Raw genomic sequence first — 20788 nt, 5'->3', positions numbered from 1 at the left:
AGAACCTCTAGTACCACATTAAATAACAGTGGAGAGAGCGGACAACCCTGTCTTGTTCCTGATTTAAGGGGGAAAGCCTTCAGTTTAGTGCCATTTAATATGATGTTAGCTGATGGTTTATCATATATGGCCTTTATCATGCTGACATATTTTCCTTCTATACCCATTTTATTGAGAGTCTTAAACATAAAATTGTGTTGTATTTTATCGAAAGCCTTTTCTGCATCTATTGATAAGATCAGGTGGGTTTTGTTCTTTGTTTTCTTGATATGGTGTATTATGTTAACCGTTTTACGTATGTTGAACCATCCTTGAGATTCTGGGATGAATCCCACTTGATTATGATGTATTTTTTTTTAATATGTTGTTGTATTCGATTTGCTAGTATTTTGTTTAGTATTTTAGCATCTGTATTCATTAGAGATATTGGTCTGTAGTTTTCTTTTTTTGTGCCATCCTTGCCTGGTTTTGGTATGAGGGTTATGTTGGCCTCATAAAATGTGTTTGGAAGTATTGCTTCTTCTTCAATTTTTTGGAAGACTTTCAGTAGAAAATAACCAAGTCTTCTTTGAATGTTTGATAAAATTCGCTGGTATAGCCGTTAGGTCTGGACTTTTATTTTTGGGGAGGTTTTTAATGGTTTTTTCTATTTCTTCTCTACTAATAGGTCTGTTTAGGCTTTCTGCTTCTTCTTGACTCAGTCTAGGAAGGTTGTATTGTTCTAGGAATTTATCCATTTCTTCTAGATTGTTAAATTTAGTGGCATAAAGTTTTTCATAGTATTCTACAATAATTCTTTGTATATCTACGGTGTCCGTGGTGATTTCTCCTCTTTCATTTTGGATTTTGTTTATATGAGTTCTTAATCTTTTTTCCTTGGTAAGTCTTGCCAAGGGTTTGTCAATTTTGTTGATCTTTTCAAAGAACCAGCTCTTTGTTCTATTAATTTTTGCTATAGTTTTACTGTTCTCTATTTCATTTATTTCTGCTCTGATTTTTATTATCTCCTTTCTTCAGCTGGTTTTGGGCTGTCTTTGTTCTTCTTTTTCTAGTTCCTTAAGGTGGGAAGTTAAGTGGTTCACTTGGGCTCTCTCTTGTTTGTTCATATAGGCCTGAAGTGATATGAACTTCCCTCTTATCACTGCTTTTGCTGCATCCCATAGATTCTGATATGTCGTATTGTCATTTTCATTAGTCTGTATATATCTTTTGATCTCTGCACTTATTTCTTCTTTGACCCATTCATTTTTTAAAAGTATGTTGTTTAGTTTCCACATTTTTGTGGGATTTTTTTCCTCCTTTTTGCAGTTGAATTCTAGTTTCAAGGCTTTATGATCAGAAAATATGCTTGGTACAACTTCAATTTTTCTGAATTTGCTGATGTTGTTTTTGTGGCCCAACATATGGTCAATTCTTGAGAATGATCCATGTACACTGGAGAAAAATGTATACTCATTCACTTTGGGATGAAATGTCCTGTAGATGTCTATCATATCCAGGTGCTCTAGTGTTTTGTTTAAGGCCATAATATCTTTGTTGATTCTCTGTTTGGATGACCTATCTAGAGCCGTCAGCGGTGTATTGAGGTCTCCAAGTATGATTGTATTTTTGTCAGTTTTTGTTTTAAGGTCAATAAGTAGCTGTCTTATATATTTTGGTGCTCCTTGGTTTGGTGCATATATATTAAGAATTGTTATGTCTTCTTGATTCAGTGTCCCCTTAGCCATTATGAAATGGCCATTTTTGTCTCCGAGTACTTTTGTTGTCTTGTAGTCAGCATTATCAGATATGAGTATTGCTACGCCTGCTTTTTTGTGGATGTTATTTGCTTGGAGTATTGTTTTCCAGCCTTTCACTTTGAGTTTGTTTTTATCCTTGTTACTTAGATGAGTTTCCTGTAGGCAGCATACAGTTGGATTTTCTTTTTTAATCCATTCTGCTACTCTGTGTCTTTTTATTGGTGAGTTTAATCCGTTTACATTTAGTGTAATTATTGACACTTGTGAGTTCCCTATTGCCATTTTATAGATTGCTTTCTGTTAGTTTTGTGTCTTGTTTGATCCTTCTCTTTCGTTTTTTTATCTTTTGTTTTTATTTGATTGTATTCCATACATCTTTCGACTGTTGCTATCTTTTTTATCTCATGTGCTTCTGTGGTGGTTTTTTCAATGGTGGTTACCTTTAGGTAATGAAAAGGGTTCCTACCCTGTTCATTGTAGCGCACTATTTTGTGAGTACTTTTGCACTCCATCGTCCTTTGCTACTGTTAATCTCCATCCTCTCCCCCCTTTCTTTTTGTTGTTGTCACAGTTTAAATTTGGTTTTATTGTGTTCTTCTTGGAGCTTCTACATGTGCCTCTGTTTTTTCTTTGTTCTTTGTATCTGATTGGAGAACCCCCTTTAGTAATTCCTGGAGTGGGGGTTTTCTGATGATAAATTCCCTCATCTTTTCTGTATCTGTGAATGTTTTTATTTGTCCTTCATATTTGAAGGATAGCTTTGATGGGCATTGTATTCGTGGCTGAAAGTTCCTCTCTTTCAGGACTTTAAATATTGGGGTCCACTCTCTTCTAGCTTGTAGAGTTTCTGCTGAGAAATCTGATGATAATCTAATGGGCCTTCCTTTATATGTTGTATTCTTCTTTTCCCTGGCTGCCTTGAGAATTTTTTCTTTGCCATTGGTTTGTGCCAATTTCATTATGATGTGCCTTGGAGTAGGTTTGTTGGGGTTAAAAAAACTCGGAGTTCTGTTTGCTTCATGAATTTGAGGCTTTAGTTCTTTCCACAGGCTTGGGAAGTTCTCATCTATTATTTGTTTATGTTCTCCATTCCATTTTCTCTCTCTTCTCCCTCTGATATACCTATTATTCTTATCTTATTCTTTCTGATGGAGTCAGATAATTCTTGTAGGGCTATCTCATTTTTTTTAATTTTTGAGTCTCTTTCTTCCTCTCTCTGTTGTGCCTCAAGTTGCTTGTCTTCTATTTCACTCTCTTCTATCTGGCGTGTTCTATTAGCCAAGCTTGTTACCTCGTTTTTCAGCACGTGAATTAGGTTTTTCATCTCTGTTTGATTTGTTTTTATAGTTTCAATTTCCTTGGACATATATTCTTTGTGTTCATTGAGTTGTTTTCTGAGCTCCCTAAATTGCCTTTCTGTGTTTTCTTGTATATCTCTGAGTATTTTTAGGATTTCTATCTTGAATTCTCTGTCATTTAACTCCAAGGTTTCCAATATATTAAATTTTTTCTCCATAGATTTTTCCTCATCTAGCTGTGTTACCTCTCTTTCTTTTGTATCCATGATATTCGATTTTCTCTTCCTTAATGGCATCTGAGGGTGGTTTTGTTGATAGTATTAATGAGATTTAATAAAAAATATAAAGTTTAAAAAATTGAAAAAAGTTGTTTTCTTTATAAAAAAATTAATAATGAAATAAAGAAAAATAAAATAAAATAAAAATTTTTAAAAAGGAAGTTATTCCCCCCCTCCTTTTTTTCTCTCCTCTCCTCTCCCCTCTTTCTTGAGAAAATCTTGTGGTGAACTGTGAATTATATTGTATTTAATAGAACAAAGAATGCCTGTAATGGAGGGCCTGAATTGCGAAAAGTAATAAAGGGGCAAGAAAAATAAATAATAAATAAATAAATAAAAGGGGGGGTATGAACCCACAAAAAGCAAATAAGGAAAAAATTTGGATCAAGAATAAAATGATTTGCATTTAGGTGTTGGTTGACTAAGAGTTATGATGAGAGGAGTAAGAGGGAAACAGGAAAATGGGACAAATTAAAAAATTACTATCGTATTTAGTGGAACAAGAGCTTGATAAAATGGAGAGCCAGGGATGAGAGCACTGCTAGTGAGTTAAAAAGGTGAAGTAAAAACCTCCCAAAATGCCACTAACATAAGTTTGAGTCCCAGATAAAATAATTTGTTTATTATTGAGGTTTGAATGAGAGGAGACGTAAAGGAGAAAGGAAGAAACTAATATAGAGGGAGAAAAGAAAGAGAGAGAGAGAAAAAAGAGCGAACCACTAAAAAAAGAATAAAGAAAAAAGAGGAGAGAGAGAGAGAGAAAGAGTTAAGGGTTTTGGAGTGCAACGCTCATAGAGAGAAAGGAAGAGGAAAGAAAAGATAATGGGAGACGTAACACTTATGGGTAGTGTAGTTCAAGGAGAGGAGAGAGTAAGACCAGTAGGGAGTTAAACAACCAAATTGGAGGAGGAAAAAAAAAGAAAAAAAAAATCAAGGATGAAGATAAGAGAAACAAACGAACAAATATAATAAAATGGGATAGGTTATAAAGTCTGCGGATTATTCTGATTTTGAGAGGTTATCTTCTTGCTTTTTCTTTTCTCTCCCTCTTCCTGGTCGGTGACTCTGTACCCCGGGTTCTGCCCCTTTGGCACGCTCAGGTAGAGGTTTGCAGTTGATAAGTCTCTATGGCGATATCATGTATTGTGCTTCAGTCTTGTTGGCAGTCGAGGCTCATTAGCATTTATAGGCTCCGACAGTGAGAGAGTCTGTGTTCCAGGAGCCTCTCTCCTAGTCTTTACTTCCTCAATTAGTAGCCTGAGAATCCAGCTATGGGGTTGCTGCTGCCTCTGCCTGAATAGTAAGAGGCTCAAAGAGCTGGCAACTCCCTACTCTATTCCCACTCAGCACAGGGCTCTGGGTAAGGCTCAGTCAGTCAGAGCCGCTAGCATAATCAGCCGGGGCTTCCGCCTACTCAAAGACCTCTGGCTCTGCTACTCTGTCCAGTAACACGGGTGGGTCTGCGCGCTCAGACCAGGATGTTAGACCGGAAGTCTCGCCCTCTGAGTGAAACCTCCCGCCCGCACTGAAAAGTTCCAGTGTTGGAATTGGCTCTCGCTCCGTCCCCGTGTGCCGCTTTTTCAAGGCGCTGGGGCAGCCCGTTACTCCGCCCTCGGCCCACACAAAGGCCCCCGACTCTGCCCCTCTGTGGGACAACACGGGCTCCCACTCGGGAGGTGCTGGGAGGAGTCTCCTTCCCACTCTCCGTGCGCGCAGACCAGGATGTGAGGCCGGAGTCTTGCCCTCTGAGTGAAACCTCCCGCCCGCACTGAAAAGTTCCAGTGTTGGAATTAGCTCTCGCTCCCTCCCCGTGTGCGGCTCTCCCCGGGTGCTGGGGCAGCCCGGAGGCTTTCGGCCCACACAAAGACCTCTGACTCTGCCTCTCTGTGGAGTAACACGGGCGCACCCTCCGGGGGCTTTGGAAGGAATCTCTCGCCCACTATGCGCCTACCAGGGGATCAGGTAAAATGGCTGCCCCGCTTGTCTTTCTTTGTCTGGGTTTGGCGCGAGTGTTAGCTGTATTGCCCGGGTTGTCACAGGAACAACTTTTCCTTGGCTTGGATCTCTGTGCCACAGCCTGGTTCGGCCGTTTATGCCGCGGCCTGGATCTATTCACCCCTTTTGCCCGCCTTAGTTTCTATATTCTCAGTTTCCAGTGAAAATCGCCCTGTTTAGGTTAGTGAGGAAGGCGGAGCATTTCTTACTCCCTATTTCCTTCGGGGTTTGGTTATATATTTAGCCAATTTTTCGCTCGATCATACCTTTGGGTGTATTGCAAAACATCTGGAGGCTCCAAGGATAGGTTTTTCTGTTTCTGGTTGAAGATCTTGTTGAGGTTTGGGGGAGATTTATCGGTATCGCTTCCTACCCTGCCATTACTCTGATGTCATCCTAGCATTTTTTCATATGCCTACTGGCCATCTGTATGTCCTCTTTGGAGAAGTGTCTATTCATTTCTTTTGCCCATTTTTTGATTGGATTGTTTGTCTTCCTGGTATTGAGTTTTACAAGTTCTTTATAAATTTTGGTTATTAACCCCTTATCAGACGTATTGTCAAAAACGTCTTAGTTCTTGAAGTACAACTTTAATGCTATATGAATTTTGCCATTTTGCTAACACTGGTATGCTCCGTGCATCTACCATTCCACTGGAATTATTTATTCCATTCATATTAATTTTGGTTACAAATCTAACTGATGGAAGAGCTTCTGGGTATTTAGGTCCACATTCTACTTTCAAGCTATATAGTCTGTTCTCATAATTTGTCCTTGGTGGCCCAATAATCATGCCTGTCCACCTTGTAAGTGTCATATCTTCATCATCTTCAAGGCCCCAGCTAACTGTACCATCACCTACTCCTCTTTTTCCTTCTTCAACTTCTTCCAACAAGCGAAAATTACGAGGAACTTTAACTCCTGTGGAAACCGCCATCTGCTGCCTCAAGCAAGTATTCTTTATGATGACCGATAAACTCATTTTAAAGTTTGCGTGGAGAGACAAAAGACCCAGAATAGCCAACACTATACTGAAAGAGAACCAAGTCAGAAGATAATCAAGACAGTGTGGTATTAACAAATGAACAGACAAGTAGGTCAATGGAACAGTGTACAGAACCCAGAAATAGACCCACACAAATAGAGTCAAGTGATATTTGGAAGAGGAATACAGGCAATTCAAGAGAAAAAGGATAGTTTTTCAACATAGTGCTGGAACAACTGGACATCTAAATGCAAAATAATAAAGAGGCGCAGGTAGAACACCTTTTACAAAAATTAACTCAAAGCCTGACCAGGTGGTAGCGCAGTGGATAGAGCGCCGGACTGGGACACAGAGGAGCCAGGTTCGAAATCATGAGGTCGCCAGCTTGAGTGCGGGCTCATCTGGTTTGAGCAAGGCTCACCAGCTTGAGCCCAAGGTTGCTGGCTTGAGCAGTGGGTCCCTTAGTCTGCTGTAGCCCCCTTCCCCCCCACGTCGAGGCACATATGAGAAAACAATCAATGAACAACTAAGGTGTCACAACAAAGAACTGATGCTTCTCACCTCTCTCCCTTCCTGTCTGTCTGCCCCTATCTGTCCTTCTCTCTGTCTTTCTCTCTGTCACATGCACACACAAACACAAATTAATTCAAAATGAATCAGACCTAAAAAGTAAAACACAGAGTGATAAAACTAGAATATTTCACATACAGAAAAATGTAAGTAATCTTAGGTTCGGCAATGACAGTTTAGATAACATGAAAAACAATCCTGTGAAAGAATAAATTGATAGACTAGACTTCTCTAAAATCAAACACTTCTGCAGTGAAGGACATTGTTAACAGAATGAAATAACAAGCCAAAGACTTTGAGAAGATATTTGCAAAACACACATCTGACAAAGGACTGATATCCAATATATGCAAAGCACTCTTAAGTCTCAAAAATAAAAAAGCAAACAATCCAATCTGAAAAGGGGCAAAAGATCTCAACCTCACCAAGAAAATACACAGATGGTAAATAAGTAAATGAAATGATGCTGAACATCACATGTCACTAGGTAATTGCAAAAACAGTGAGATACTACTACATTAGAATGGCTAAAATCCAAAATATTGACAACACCCAAACCTGACAATGATGTGCAGCAATAAGAACTTTTATTCACTGCTGGTGCAAATGTAAATGATAAAGCCACTGTGGAAGACAGTTTGAAAGAGTCTTATAAAACTAAACAGATTCTTACCATACTATCCAGCAATCACACTCCTGATACCAATCACAGTCCTTGATATTTATGCAAATGAGTTGAAAACGTATGTCCACACAAACATCTATACACAATTATTAATAGCAGCTTTATTCATAATTACCAACACTATGAAGCAACCAAGATGTCCTTCAATAGGTGAATGGATAAACAAATGATGGTACAGCCAGACAAGAGAATGCTATTTAACAATAAAAAGAAATGGTCTATCCAGCCATGAAAAGGCATGGGGGACCTTAACTGCGTATTTCTAAACAAAACAAACAAAAAAAACTCAATCCTTGAAACAACTTGGGTAAATCTCAGAAACATTAAGATGGATGAAAGAAGTCAGCTTCAAAAATTGCACGCTTCTGATTCCATTTATATAACCTTCTTGGACTGAAGTGACTACAGTCATGGACAACAGGAGTGCTTGCCAAACAGAGCGGACGAAGGGAAGACATGATTGTCATGGAGAGACCCAGGCTATGTTCTGAGGTGACAACATGCTCTGTTTTCTGATTGTAGTGATGGCTATATGAATCTTTCATGTTTCAAAATCCACTGGACTGTGCACCAAAGTTCAGAGCAGCACTATTCATAATAGGCAAGAGATGCAGACAGTTTTATGGTCCATCAAGAGATGAATGGATAACCAAAATGTGGTATGCAGATGTAAGAAATATACTGCTCACAAAAATTAGGAGATATTTTAAAAATGAATATGAAGCTATAAAATATCCCCTAATTATTGAGAGCAGTATTCAGTCTTTAAAAAGACTGATACATGGTACAACATAGAAACTGAAAACAGTAAGAGGCCAGACACAAATGGACAAATATTGTAGTGATTCTACTTGTATGAGAGCCTAGAATAGTCAAATTCATAAAGAAAGTCAAATACTAGTTACCAGGGGCTGAGGAAGGAAGAGTAAGGACTCACTGTTTAGTGGGTATGAAGTTTCTGTTTGGAATGATGAAAAAGTTAAAGAGATAGTGGTAATTATACCCAACAATGTGAATCCAGTTAATGCCATTAAATTGTTCACTAAAATGGTTAAAATGGTAAAATTTTGTTTTATACATTTTACCACAATAAAAAATTCATACAAATATACAATAAATGAAAAAGAAATAAATCTGCATAATTAAAATTAAAAAAATTGTTGGACAAGACTTTTTTGTTGTTGTTGGACAAGATTTTTAAAAACCATCTACATGTTTATAATAGACTCATCGAAAATGAAAGGGATCAGAAAAGTTAAACAAAGAAAGGATGTAAACCACGTAAATATTAAATAAAAGACTTTAAAAAATATAAAAATTCTAAATGTAAGCATACAGGCAGTCCTCAGGTTATGAACAAGATGGATTCTCTAGGTTTGTTCTTAAGTTGAATTGGTATGCAAGTTGGAACAGGTCCATTTACCTACAGAATGCAACTTAGATGTTTTTCTTAACATAGTGTTATTCATTTTACCTTTCTGTGCATATAAATACTTAAACATTTTCTTGTATTGACTGGGTTGCCACAGGCACAGTTTTTCCTCAGCTTGGATCTCCGTGCCATAGCCTGGTTCGGCTGTTTGTGCCGTGGCCTGGATCTATTCACCCCCTTTGCCCGCCTTAGTTTCTATATTCTCAGTTCCCAGTGAAAGAAGCCCTATTTAGGTTAGTGAGGAAGGTGGGGCATTTCTTACTCCCTATTTCCTTAGGGGTTTGATTATATATTTAGCCAATTTTTCGCTCGACCATACCTTCGTGTGTATTGCAAAACATCTGGAGGCTCCAAGGATAGGTTTTTCTGTTTCTGGTGGAAGATCTTGTTGAGTTTTGGGGGAGATTTATCAGTATTGCTTCCTACCACGCCATTACTCTAACGTCATCTCAATACTTAAACATTTTCAAATCAATCTTAAACAATCTTGGATGATGCGGAAGATGACGGACTTGTTGGAGAGGGTAGGACTGGTGTTAGACTCAGGGTCTGAGTCTGCTGGAGTCAGTTTCTTGAAATAGGCCTCAGGGAGGTTTGCACAGAGCTTTCCTTTTTCTCCTAAGTGGCCCTGTAGCATCTCAGGCCTTCGATAACAGCATGGTTAGTTCTTTGCCACGGGAGTTGAGTAACTCTATAATATTATTTTCGCTGATGACCAAGAGCCCTTATGGTGCTCCATTTGTAAGTACAAGCTGTACCTAAGTTGGACGTTTTTAACTCGGAAACTTACTGTAATTTTAAGATTGATCATAAAATCTATTTGTCCCTAACCCCACTAAATAAATGTCCAACTAATATTGATAGGTTGAAAAGGGCTATCCACCTGACCTGTGGTGGTGCAGTGGATAAAGCACTGACCTTGAACACTGAGGACGCTGGTTTGAAGCCCTGCGCTTGTCTAGGCACACACGGCTAGCAAGCAATGAACAACTAAAGTGGAGCAACTATGAGTTGATACTTCTGGCTCCCCCCATCTCTCTCCTCTCTGTAAAACCAATAAATAAAAATTTTTGAAAAGAAAAGGGCTATCCACTTATGCTATCTATGCATAACTTCACAAGAACACTTGTCACAGTGTATATTACTTACTTATCTGTCCCTCCCAATTAAGCAATCTGATTGAAGAAGGCTTACGTTTCTCATTATTTCTGACTCACAACACTCAAGAAATGTATGCTGTGCTGAATTAATAAAGTCTCATTTTATAGATAAGGTTCTAAAAGCTGTTAATTGATCAGGTTATAATCAGATGACTAAGAAGTAGCAAAGCTACTCAATTTATTTATTCAGCAAATGTTTATTGTTATTGGTCCTACTATTTAGATTCTAGGACTAAAACCTAGACCTTCTAACTCCTATTGCAGTGTTCTTTCTATAAACGTAGAAGAGAAAACGTCTACCTTTGTTTAGTAATGAACTTACTTTCAGAGGATTACTGCAGGGGATGAGAAATTTCCACGAGAGGAACTAACTCACTACTGAACCAAAATTGCCCATCCTGCATATCTAGAGGAAGACAACCCATTGCTAGTTCAGTATTTATATGCCCTCATCAGTTACAACAGCATATAAAGCTATAAAAATTAGATAGCAATATTGAGAGAAACAAATTTTAAAATTACTAAGCATTTAAGTAAATTCAATTTAGCTTCAATTCAGGATAGTTGGCATTTTCATGTAAAATTTTTCTAGACACTATTTCTTGGTTATAAGCATCAAAATGTGAAACTTGTACATTTGTAGTCACAATGCTACCCAAAAGCACCTTTTATACAGAACTTTCAGAATTCCAAGCAATTTCTGCCCCATAAACAAGTACAAAATCTAGTTTATTTCCACAGCTTTCTCATTCACACCTAATGTGTGATGGCAATTTTTTTAAGCAATTTATCTTTACTGAGTGTTACGAAACATTCACTTAAGTTTTTATAAGAACACTCTATTTCCATTAGCTTATTTAGATATAATTACATTATCTAATTAATGAGCACAGAAATAACTGGTATAAACAGGTTTTGGGACAAACACAAGTAACTCTTGGTGAGTGTATAAATGAACTGAAACCATAGGAGCTGAAGCATCCGCAAGCGTATCAATGCACCAGTCTGAGCATTAAGCACACCATAGGCCTCAACCAGTATGTTTTTATCAAGGGAATGCAGGACGTTAGTTATTCTGGTATATCATTAAGTAGAAGCCATTTAAGGTAATTTCAACTGTATATTTAATATAAAAATATTTTTGCCCATTAGGGTACTGACAAAGTATAAGGACCGACCATGAGAAACTAAGAAAAAATCCATTGTACACATTCCCGATAGATGACTAGTAAATAACATTTTTAGGTATCAGGGATAAAATTCTATTATACTTATAGTTATACAACAAACAGACCAGTTATTTAATTGTATTAATATACGGGTTCCTTAAGTTTAACCTTAGCAATACAGACATATCTTGAAGATCAGCTTTGATCTAAACAACCATTGAAAGGTAACTTACATGAAGTTTTTGATTTCCCAGTGCATAGAAAAGTTACATTTACACTATTCTGTAGTGTATTAAGTGTATAATAGCATTATATCTAAAAAAAAGTGTACATACCTTAATTTAAAAATACTTTATTGCTAACAAATGCTAACCGTCATCTGAACCTTAGCAAGTCATAACCTCTTTTATGATGGAGGGTCTTATCTTCAATTTGTTTAAAAAATATATATCTACAAAGTGGAATAAAGCAAAGAGCAATAAACAAGGTGTGCCTGTGTCTTATCAGCTGGTATGTGACCTTGGTAGAGCAACATCATTTGTATATAGCTCCATCTAGTGGAGAAATATACAAACATTCCCAGAGCTTAAAGGCAGTCTTTTTTTTTTTTTTTTTTTTTTACAGGTACAGATAGAGAGTCAGAGAGAGAGATAGACAGGGACAGACAGACAGGAACGGAGAGAGATGAGAAGCATCAATCATTAGTTTTTCGTTGTGACACCTTAGTTGTTCATTGATTGTTTTCTTATATGTGCCTTGACCACGGGCCTTCAGCAGACCGAGTAACCCCTTGCTCGAGCCAGCGACCTTGGGTCCAAGTTGGTGAGCTTTTTGCTCAAACCAGATGAGCCCCGCGCTCAAGCTGGTGACCTCGGGGTCTCAAACCTGGGTCCTCCGTATCCCAGTCCAACGCTCTATCCATTGCGCCACCGCCTGGTCAGGCTCTTTGTTCTTGATTTAATTAAAATAAATATTAATTAGTTCATGACTAATAAAACAATAGTACATTAATATTTTAATACTAAGGAATTAATACTGCTCTAATTTGTATCTCTAGTGTTGAACACAGTATTTAGCAAAAAAGTATATATTTTAAATGAACAATTCAATATAAAAATTTTTGACAAAGATGCCGGCTTATTTTGGAAACTAACAATTTCAACTTTATAACTTTTCTTTGTTTAGGTGCTTATTTTATCAAATCTAATTGTCTTAATTTATCTTCCTTTTGGATATGATGAAAGACTAAAACTTTGAAGCCTTGTATTCACTCTAATAAACTAAGTTTTAAGTTTTATTTTAGACTTTTGACCTGGCCTGAAAGGGTGAGGTGAGGATAGTATCAATGATTGCAAGAAAGAGAATAAGCTTGCTAGAAAACAAGAATCATATCCCACAGGTAAGCCAATATGGGTTTTCTGTTATCCTTGGTAACTGTCAGATACAACAAATTCCCCATTTATCAAAATTACCATCTTATCTAGACCCTAAGAATAAACCATTTATTCCATTTATAACAAAAAATAAATAAAAGTTTCCTTTTCAGTTAAGATAAGGTTGGAATATTTTCCTAAAGGAGATTTGGTCAGACATTAGGAAGGCCTCCAATTATTCAGAATTAGGAAGCCTTAAGATGGTGACTGAACGCAAAGATTGCTGTCTCTCTCTCCCCAAAAATCAACCTAGAAAAACTAGAACAGACAAGGCATTATGGACCCAAGGAACCAACCAAAACCTTCAAGAAATCTATGAGAGTCTCAGCTATCCTGAAGGGAGCTTGTGGGAGAGGACGGTAGCCTTGAGCAAAGAGCAGACACAGGTGACACTGACAGGTTAGGTTAGAGAAAAATCCTGCCACTCGTGTCTCCTGCATGCTGCTTTGGGACAATTTGTGTCTGCACACCAGTAACCCAGTAACCCAAGCTGCAAGTGCCATGAGGGTAACATCACGGGAGGGCAAAAATCCTATTGGGCTAATGAAAAGAGATGAGATCTGTCTTAGAACGTTTGGGCTTCTAAAACAAAAATACCAGACGGATGGCTTATAAACAACAGGAATTTATTCCAGTTCTAGAGCCTGGAAGCCTGAGATCAGGGTGCCAGTACTGTTGAGTTCTGATGAGAGTCCTCTTCTGGGTTGCAGATGGCCCACTTCTCACTATATTCTCACATGGGAGACAGCACAGAGCGGAAGCAAGCTGGCTGGTAACTCTTACAAGGGCACTAATTTCATTCATAAGGGCTCTGCCCTCCTTACCTTATCAAATCCTAATTATCATCCAAAGGCTCCATGTCCTAATATCAGCATATGAATGGAGGCACAAAAATTTAATGCATAACAAGATCTAAGCATCATTTACTATTCTACCTTTTTCCCCTTCCCAACCCCAGACAAGCTGGCCTATAATTATAGCAATTCCTGTTCCCGAATATACAGAAAAATTGCACTTCCTAGCCTTCTTGTCACTTGGGTCATGTGACTGAGTTGTAGCAAAAATTGTGTGGGCATAAGTGATATAAACCAATTTCAAGACTCACCTTTAAGACATTCTATGAGATCCTTGAGCCCTTTTTTTCTCCTCCTGAACAACCCTGAAAGTCACACTTGATATAGTGGCACCACAAGATAGAAGGTACTCTGATTTGTAAGCTAAATTCTGTATAAGTGAGAAATAAACTTGTGTTGTATAAAGTCACAGCTTAGGGGTTATTAGTGCAACCCAGTCTTTCTGCTATTAGTACACAACTTAGAAACTGCCACTGTTCCACCTGCAATCCTAACCAGAGGAGTTCCTTGGTGCACTAACAACAATGTCAACAGTGACCCTGTGGTGCCTGAAACCTTCTAAGGCCAAGCTCCTCCCATTCCCTCTCTTCCCTCTTCTAAAAACACACACATCTCTCTCACTCTCTGTCTAACTCGCTCACATTTCATTGCCAGATATTAGAAACTAACTAGTCATTTTTAAGAACTTCTCAAAAATAACAGGGAAACTTTTTTATATACTTACTTTTCAATCTTCTGACAACCCAGAAGATTTCAAAGGGCTTAAAAATTATTATTTCCTTTAAAACAAATACACTGGTTATACTCTAAATATAATCACTAGAAGTCAGAGCTGACCCAAGATTAATATCAAATGATACTGCATTCCTGACTTTGTAGAGATTATTAAAGATAGAAAAAAAATAGATATAAATTCTAGGCACTGTTTAAATGACCATATCCTCTAGAAAATAGTCCAGAATACACTAAAACAAAAATAGAAAGAAGGAAAAAATATCACTCCTTACATTCACAAATAAAAAATATTTTTAAAATCTTAGTGTGGTCCCTTTGTCATTTTTGCTTTACATACTAATATGTAATAAATACGTACAGACACTTGATTTTTTGCAATATTATATCATAAACACATTTCTTAAAATCACTTTAACGGTTGTTTAATATCCCACTGATGACAATATCATAGTTTTCTGTCATGAACAGCATTGGAGGAAACATCTTGATGGCAGCTTTTAAAAATCCATTAACATTAAATGTGACAATGTTAAGAAGTAGTCTAAATTTTTATTCACTAATAGGCAAATAGTATGGTATTTTGTTTTTCACAAAGTATTTCCTAAAATTAAGACCATATTTGAGAAGATAAACTATTCCAAAAAACTTTAGTGAAGAAAATAATTTTTCTTTTGTGTGTGTGTGTGTGTGTGTGTGTGTATTTTTCTGAAGCTGGAAACGGGGAGAGACAGTCAGGCAGACTCCCGCATGCGCCCGACCGGGATCCACCCGGCACGCCCACCAGGGGCAACGCTCTGCCCACCAGGGGGCGATGCTCTGCCCCTCCGGGGTGTCGCTCTGCCGCGACCAGAGCCACTCTAGCGCCTGGGGCAGAGGCCAAGGAGCCATTCCCAGCGCCCGGGCCATCTTTGCTCCTATGGAGCCTTGGCTGCGGGAGGGGAAGAGAGAGACAAAGAGGAAGGGGGGGGGGGTGGAGAAGCAAATGAGTGCCTCTCCTATGTGCCCTGGCTGGGAATCAAACCCGGGTCCCCTGCACACCAGGCCGACGCTCTACCGCTGAGCCAACCGGCCAGGGCCTGAAAATAATTTTTCTAATATTGAAGGTAGACTAAACATGGGCTTCCAGAACAATTGGTTAGTATTCATGTAACAAAATATTTTAAATGAGATTTTAATTCTAAGATGGCAAATAAACAAAAACATGCATTTAAAGATGTAAACTCAGATTTTAATTTAAATGGAGATAAAATTAATCATCTGTATGCAATAAAGGTGGTAGAAATGAAGCCACTAAAATCCTAAACTGAGTTTCTGACCAGTGAAGAAAGAAACCCAGATAGCAAGTTCCTGTATATGGACTTCCTGAGCTACAGTTCACTTACTTGAGTGAATTAGAAAAATCCTGCCCACTGTGTCAGCTCGTGCCGCTGAATAAAATGTTCTACTTTGGGATACCATAAGCTACATCACACCATACCTGCAGCTTCTACCCTGGTAATAAGCTATTTTGACATTATTAAGGAACCAGATTCAATTTACATAAAGTTTAAAAGATAATAAAAGTACTAAAGTACTAATTAGTTTTGAGACATGCTGTTTAAGAAAGTCTGTCATACATCAGAAAATATTTTATTAAAAAGAGGAATTTAAATATTTTTTAAAAATTAGGTTACATGACACGGTTGAGACTTAATGCAACACAGCATTTCAACACTCAAAAGCAAACGGTATATATAACATTACCATTCAAACACCAACCAAGTCGAGTAATAATGCAAAAAGCCTTCTAAGTATGTGATGAATACCTACTTTTATCCTTGTACCCTAACATAAAATTACATGAGCTTAGGTCATACTTAATAAGACATACTTTCTAAGATTAAAACATTATTTAAAATAACAAATAAATAAGTAACAAAATACACACCTTAGGGGAGGAAAAACTTTTTTCTCAATCCTCTTAAAATCCCCAGCTGGAACTGAATATTAAACTAACAACATAGATTAACAGGACAAAAGCATACACATTTATTTAATATAAATTTTGCATAACAAAGGAGTCTTCACAAGGAAATAAAGACCTGAGAAATGGTTTAGGCCTGAGCCTTTTAATAAAAAGTGGAAAGTCCTAGAAATAAAGAACAAAATAAAGGGAACTACAGCAAACTAAAAAGCTTTTACACAGCAAAAGACACCATGAACAAAATAAAAAGACAACCCACACAAAGGGAAACCATCTTCACCAATACATCTGATAAAGGGTTAATAACCAAAATTTATAAAGAACTTGTAAAACTCAATACCAGGAAGATAAACAATCCAACTAAAAAATGGGCAAAGAACTAAAGAAACACTTCTCCAAAGAGAACATACAGATGACCAATAGGCATATGAAAAAAAGGTTTAACATCACTAATCATTAGAGAAATGCAAATTAAAACCACAATGAGATATCACCTCACACCTGTCAGAATGGTGCTCATCAACAAAACAACACAGGATAGGTGCTGGCCAGGATGTAGAGAAAAGGGAACCCTCCTGCACTGCTGGTGGGAATGCAGACTGGTGCAGCCACTGTGGAGAACAGTATGGCGTTTCTTCAAAAAATTAAAAATAAAACTGCCTTTTGACCCAGCCATCCCACTTTTAGGAATATATCTTAAAAATACTAAATCAGCCTGACCTGTGGTGGCGCAGTGGGATAAAGCGTCGACCTGGAACACTGAGGTCGCCGGTTCGAAACCTTGGGCTTGCCCGGTCAAGGCACATATGGGAGTCGAAGCTTCCTGCTCCTCCCCCTTCTCTCTCTCTCTCTGTCTCTCTCTCTCACTCCTCTCTCTCTAAAAAATCAATAAATAAAATATTTTAAATAAAAAAAAAATACTAAATCACTGATTCAAAAGAAGATATGCACCCTCGTGTTTATTGCAGCATTGTTTACAATATGCAAGGTCTGGAAACAGCCCACGTGTCCGTCAGTGGACGAGTGGATTAAAAAGCTGTGGGACCTGGCCGGTTGGCTCAGTGGTAGAGCGTCGGCCTGGCGTGCAGGAGTCCCGGGTTCAATTCCCGGCCAGGGCACACAGGGGAAGCGCCCATCTGCTTCTCTACCCCGCCCCCTCTCCTTCTTCTCTGCCTCTCTCTTCCCCTCCCGCAGCCAAGGCTCCATTGGAGCAAAAAGTTGGCCCGGGCGCTGAGAATGGCTCTGTGGCCTCTGCCTCAGGTGCTAGAATGGCTCTGGTTGCAGCAGAGCGACACCCCAGATGGGCAGAGCACTGCCCCCTGGTGGGCATGTTGGGTGGATCCCGGTCAGGAGCATGCAGGAGTCTGTCTGACTGCCTCCCCGTTTCCAACTTCAGAAAAATACAAAAGAAAAAAAAAAAAGCTGTGGTACATATACACAATGGAATACTTTGCAGCCGTGAAAAGAAGGAATTCTTACCTTTTGCAATGGCATGGATGGACCTGGAGATTATTATGCTAAGTGAAATAAACCAGGCAGAGAAAGACAAATATCCTATGATCTCACTTATATGTGGAATCTAATGAACAAAGTGAACTAAGGAATGGAATAGAGGCAGAGGTAGGGTCACAGGGAGCAGAGGGACAGCTGTCAGAGAGAAGAGGGATGAGGGGATGGGATCAGAGAAGATGAAGGATTAGTGAAATTATATATACGTAACACATAGATACAGATAACAGGAGAGCAAATCCCAAAGGGAAGGGTGGAGGGAGTTAGGGGGAGGGGAAAATAGGGTGAAATGGGGGACAAATGGGATGGGAGGTGAGGATGTTATATTGAGTAGGACACTTGAATCTATGTTAATATAATAAATTAAAATTATTAAAAATTTAAAAAAAAAGGCCCTGGCCGGTTGGCTCAGTGGTAGAGCGTCGGCCTGGCGTGCAGAAGTCCCGGGTTCGATTCCCGGCCAGGGCACACAGGAGAAGCGCCCATCTGCTTCTCCACACCCCCCCTCCTTCCTCTCTGTCTCTCTCTTCCCCTCCCGCAGCTGAGGCTCCATTGGAGCAAGGATGGTCCGGGCGCTGGGGATGGCTCCTTGGCCTCTGCCCCAGGCGCTAGAGTGGCTCTGGTCTCGGCAGAGCGACGCCCCGGAGGGGCAGAGCATCGCCCCCTGGTGGGCAGAGCTTTGCCCCTGGTGGGCGTGCCGGGTGGATCCCGGTCGGGCGCAGGTGGGAGTCTGTCTGACTGTCTCTCCCCGTTTCCAGCTTCAGAAAAATACAAAGAAAATAATAATAAATAAAAAATAAAAATAAATAAAAAACCAAAAAACAAACTAAAGAAGTACATTAAAGGATTTAATTCACTAACAAGACATAAAAAAATCCTAAATATTTAAGTACTTAACAAGAGTGTCAAATGCATAAGTTATGATGGAAAACTATCAGACAGATACCTAATTAGTCAGAAACCTCACCACACCTTTAGCAATCAGGAAAATAAGTATTCAGAAGCTCAGCAAGAATATAGAAGACTCAGTATATCAATCAACTTGGATTGACTGATATTTATAGAAAACCCTACCCAATGTGGCAGAGTACATAAACTTTTCAAATGCACATGGCACATTTATCAGGAAAAAAACCCTATTTTGGTGCATATAACAAACCTCAACACATTTATAAAAATTGAAATTCTACAAACTGTGTTCTTATACTACAACAGAAATGAACTAGAAATCACTAACAGAAAGGTCTTTTGAAAATCCCCAAATGCTTCTAAATAACCCATGGTTCAAAAAGAAGTAGAAAGGGAAATTGTACAGTATTTTGAAGTATAAAAAAATGGAAATAAATTATCAAAATGTATGAGATGTAGCCTGATCAGTGCTTGGAGAGAAATTTATGGTACTAAACATATAGATATAAAGAGGAAGAAAACCTCTTATTAATAATTAAGCCTGACCTGTGGAGGCGCAGTGGATAAAGCATCGACCTGGAAATGCTGAGGTCGCCGGTTCGAAACCCTGTGCTTGCCTGGTCAAGGTACATGGGAGTTGATGCTTCCAGCTCCTCCCCCCTTCTCTCTCTCTCTCTCTCTCTCTCTCTCCTCTCTAAAAAAAAATAAATAATAATAATAATAATTAAGCATCTGCTTAAAAAACATAATATACAAAATTAAGAGAAAATAAATCCAAATCAAACACAATGAAGGAAATAATAGCAAAAATCAATGAAATTGAAAATATAAAAATCAACATGGAAAAGATCAATAAAACCAAAAGCTGGTTCTTTGAAGTGAAACTCACAGGCTTCTTTCCAGAATGATCAAGATACAGACATAAATTGCCAGAATGAGGACATTAAAACAAACCCACAGACATTAGAAAGATAAAAAGGTAATATCACAAACAGCTTTATACCTACAAATTTGACAAGTTCCTTAGAAAACACAATTTATCAAAGCTAACTCAGTAAGAACAGATAATCAAAATAGTCCTGTATCGCCCTGGCCGGTTGGCTCAGTGGTAGAGCGTTGGCCTGGCATGCAGGAGTCCCAGGTTCGATTCCCGGCCAGGGCACACAGGGAAAGCGCCCATCTGCTTCTCCATCCCGCCCCCTCTCCTTCCTCTCTGTCTCTCTCTTCCCCTCCCGCAGCCAAGGCTCCATTGGAGCAAAAAGTTGGCCCAGGCGCTGAGGATGGCTCTATGGCTTCTGCCTCAGGTGCTAGAATGGCTCTGGTCGCGACAGAGCAACGCCCCAGATGGGCAGAGCATCGCCCCCTGGTGGGCGTGCTGGGTGGATCCTGGTTGGGCGCATGTGGGAGTCTGTCTGACTGCCTCCCCATTTCCAACTTCAGAAAAATACTAAAAAATAAAAAATAAATAGTCCTGTATCTATTAAAGCAATGATTGTATTTTTCACTCCATTAAGATGCATCTGATCATGAGACATACCTAGGGTTTTAAGGAGGAAGATAAAAATATATATATATTCTGAACCAAATGGTGTTAAAATATTTAATAAAATACTGTATTTTTTGCTCCATAAGACACATGGGCATTTCCCCCTCCACTTATAAAGGAAAAAAAGTGTGTCTATGGAACAAAAAATACGGTAAATTCATAGTTTAAAAAATCCTCCAGCAGAGAAAACTCTAGGCCTAAAGGTTATAAGATATTTTTCTTTTTTTCTTAAGTGAGAAACAGGGAGGCAGAGAGACAGACTCCCCCATGCACCCTGATCAGGATCCACCCAGTAAGTCCCCTATGGGGTGATGTTCTGTTCATCTGGGACCATTGCTTGGCAACCGAGCTATTTTAGCACCTAAGGCAAGGCAACAGAGCCATACGTAGAGCCTGGGGCCAACTTGCTCCAATGAAGCCATGGCTGTGGAGGTAGAGAGAGATAAAGAGAGAAAAGGAAGAAGGGGAGGGGTAGAGAAGCAGATGGTCACCTCTCCTGTGTACTTTGACCAGGAATTAAACCCAAGA

The 20788-nt window shown here is 38.8% G+C and overlaps 1 protein-coding gene and 1 pseudogene across 1 annotated transcript in view; both read right to left on the bottom strand.

Moving 5' to 3' along the window:
* Nucleotides 1–20788, bottom strand: part of MIPOL1 (mirror-image polydactyly 1) — a 366001-nt gene that overhangs the window by 336666 nt on the left and 8547 nt on the right. The window lies entirely within an intron of this gene.
* LOC136335524 (ubiquitin-conjugating enzyme E2 variant 2 pseudogene) lies at nt 5870–6247 on the bottom strand (annotated as a pseudogene).

Source organism: Saccopteryx bilineata, chromosome 4 (genome assembly GCF_036850765.1).
Source record: "Saccopteryx bilineata isolate mSacBil1 chromosome 4, mSacBil1_pri_phased_curated, whole genome shotgun sequence".
NCBI classification, from domain to species: Eukaryota; Metazoa; Chordata; class Mammalia; order Chiroptera; family Emballonuridae; genus Saccopteryx; species Saccopteryx bilineata.
This window is presented reverse-complemented; position numbering and strand designations above follow the sequence as displayed.